This window comes from Arachis duranensis, chromosome 10 (genome assembly GCF_000817695.3).
Source record: "Arachis duranensis cultivar V14167 chromosome 10, aradu.V14167.gnm2.J7QH, whole genome shotgun sequence".
Taxonomy (NCBI): Eukaryota; Viridiplantae; Streptophyta; class Magnoliopsida; order Fabales; family Fabaceae; genus Arachis; species Arachis duranensis.
The window spans coordinates 58905192-58908420 of NC_029781.3; the positions used below are offsets into that span (position 1 = coordinate 58905192).

At 44.9% G+C, this 3229-nt stretch overlaps 1 non-coding gene across 1 annotated transcript; it reads left to right on the top strand.

Moving 5' to 3' along the window:
• Nucleotides 1–2889: 2889 nt before the first annotated feature.
• LOC127743379 (small nucleolar RNA R71) lies at nucleotides 2890–2996 on the top strand. The gene has a single exon (XR_008004771.1). It is a non-coding gene; the product is annotated as a small nucleolar RNA R71 (small nucleolar RNA).
• The last annotated feature ends 233 nt before the right edge of the window (nucleotides 2997–3229 follow it).

The following is a 3229-nucleotide window of genomic DNA, read 5'->3' on the forward strand; positions in this document are numbered from 1 at the left end:
AAGTTATGCTTCCTCAAAGAAGGTAAGGTCAAGCTGCCAAGTTGTTGCCAAAAACGCACCTATATTCCCAAGTTGGCAACGTGCCCGTGCCTAACCTCCCAAGGCAGGGACTTGGGGCTGGCGTTGTTGCAAAACACGCCCCTTTTCTAGCACGTTGATTGGCAACGTGCTCGTGCCCCCCTCCAGGGCTCATCTCTAGCCTTCTTGAATTTCACTTCATGTTCTTGTTTTTAGGGCCTAAAGATGACTCTGGTTTGGCTTCAATTTTGTGCTCCACCATAGACTATTATATATGGTTGGAAAGCTCTGAATGTTAGCTTTCCAACGCAACTCGAAGCACTCAATTTTGATCTCTGTAGCTCAAGATATCTTCCATTGAAGATGACATGGTCAGGCTGCCTTGTTGGAGTTGTTGTGGATAACGCCCCTATATTCCAAGTTAGCAACGTGCCCGTGCCTAGCCTCCCAAAACAGGGAAATGAGGCTGGCGTTGTTGATGAACACTCCTTCTCTTCAGCACGTTGGCAACGTGCTCGAGCCTTTCTCAAGGCCCCATGTTTGCTTCCTGGCGTTGGCAACGTGCATGGCAAGGCTTATGGGCGTTGGCAACGTGCATGGCACGGCTTATGGGCGTTGGCAACTTGATTGGTGCCCTTCCTGGCGTTGGCAACGTGCATGGCACTATCCCCTGGCGTTAGCAACGTGAATGGTGCTCCTCCCTGGCGTTAGCAACGTGAATGGCAAGGCTTGGCATTGGTAACTTGGTTGGCACCAAGACTTGGTGCCTAGCCAAGCATTCGCACCTTCTGGCGTTGGCAACCTGGCTGGCACCCAAGACTTGGTGCCTAGCCAAGCAACCATTTCTGGCGTTGCCAACCTGGCTGGCACCCAAGACTTGGTGCCTAGCCAAGCAACCATTTCTGGCGTTGCCAAGGAACACGCCAATGATTCCTGGCGTTGGAAACGCCCTCGAGGTTGTTTCCTATGGTGCCAAAGTTGCTTGGCGTTGCCTTGAGTAACGCCTATGATTCTTGGCGTTGGCAACGCCCTCGAGCTCCTCTTCAAGGCTTCATTCTTGTTGCTTGGCGTTGCCTAGGAACACGCCAGTGAAGTAGCACGTTGGCAACGTGCTCAAGCTCCTCCATGCCCCAAGTTCCTCTAGCTTAGTTGCTTCCAAGGCTGCCTGGCGTTGTCCTCAACAACGCACCACATTCCTCAAGTTGGCAACGCCAACTTTGCTTCTTGGTTGCCTGGCGTTGTCCATAAAAACGCACCATATTCCCAAGTTGGCAACGCCAACTTCTTCTTGCCCAGCTTGCATCATTGTTGCTTCCATGCTTCCTTGTTTCATCACCTATCATCAACAAAGGAAATAGCTTCAAAGTCTTACCAATTCATACAATAAATTTCATAAGATTCATTCATACTCATTCATGTATGTATTCTTTAAATTATTTGCATGAATTTGGCTAGAATCAACATGTTCCTTGGTGTTCTCATGCATGAAGATAAAACTCATAAAAGGACTTGTTTATTTAGAGAAAATGAGTGAGATTAAGCTAAAACCAACTAAACTAACTAGCTAATATAACAAATATGCAATTGCATCAGGTCACAGAGTCCCTTATCAATCATTGTTTCTCCTATATCCCAGGGAATGTGGAAACTCCATAGATCCTTCTTCTTTGTGGGTGAGAGCATTGCAATCCCTGTTCATCTTTATTGTTTGTCCACCCTTCAATGAACTCTTTCTGGCTAGTAGCTCCTTTTATGTACTTGATGTAGGAGGGCATTTTCTAGAGGGCCTTAATGAATGGTATATTTACATCAAGAGATGCAAACATGTCAAGGAACCTTGAATACATTCTCCCTGCTACACCACCCTTAAGCCTTTGGGGAAAGGGTGCATATGGATTCAGTATCTCCCTTTTCTTCTGCTCTTCCTTGAGTGTGAGTTGGGGTGCATGGTTTCTTTCTTCATGGTTTCCCTTTGGACTATCTTGGAGGTGTTCTACTTCCTCCATACTTCTCTCATCACTTGTGGTGATCATCTTACATTCTTCCCACCTTACTTTCTTTGGTTCTCCTCTTAGATTCTTCTCCATGTCACTGGGAAATCCATCAGTGGGTTTGGGAATTTGTTGAGATAGATACCCTACTTGGGACTCCAGTCTCTTGATGTTTTCCCCTTGGTTTTTGATATTGGCTTGCACTTTTTCCTTAAACACCTTATTGTCTTGGACTTCTCTACATATATCTTTAAGTAGAGTCTCAATCTTTGAAAGTATATCCTCGGTTAGTGATGATGGATTGAGATTAGGTGGTTGAGAAGGGTGGTTAGGTGAGTGTTGATAGGATCTTTGTGAGGTATGTTGGTGAGTTGCATTGTTATTAGAATTGAGGTTGTGGCATCTCTGGTCTTGGCCTTTGTCTTATTGATTCCCCCATCCAAAGTTAGGGTGATTTATCCATCCAGAGTTGTAAGTTCTGGAGTATGGATCATGGATTTGTCTAGGTGAGTTTCCAACATAGTTGGCCTGTTCCCAATCACCTTCTTCTCATATATTCACTCCTTTTTGAGCTGGTGATGAAGTGATAACTGCTGCAACTTGGTTTTCTTCCACCTTCTTGGTAAGATCTGCTAGCTGCTTGGTGATCATCTTATTTTGAGCTAGCAATGTATCCATGTGGTTCAGCTCCATTACTCCTCGAGTGTTACTTCTTTCAGAGGCATAGAAGTAGTCATTCTCAGCTACTGTTTCAATGACATCTATGGCTTCTTCAATGGTTTTCTTCTTGTTTAGAAAGCCCACTGATGAATGGTCTACAGCCTTCTTTGACTCATAAAAAATACCTTCATAGAGGATGTGAAGTTGAACCCATTCATTGAACATATCTGGTGGGCATCTTCTTGTTAAGTCCTTAAACCTCTCCCATGCCTCATAGAGAGTCTCACCATCTTGTTGCCTGAAAGTTTGCACCTCAACTCTCAACCTATTAATTCTTTGAGGAGGGTAGAATCTTGCCAAAAACTTATTCACCACTTCTTCCCAATTTGTTAAGCTCTCCTTTGAGAAGGATTCAAACCACTTGGATGCTTTGTCCCTGAGTGAAAAGGGGAACAAAAGCAGCCTATAGACATCGGGTGGACTCCATTAGACTTCACAGTATCACAAATTCTCAGGAAGGTGGTTAGATGTTGGTTGGGGTCTTCTTGAGCACTTCCTCC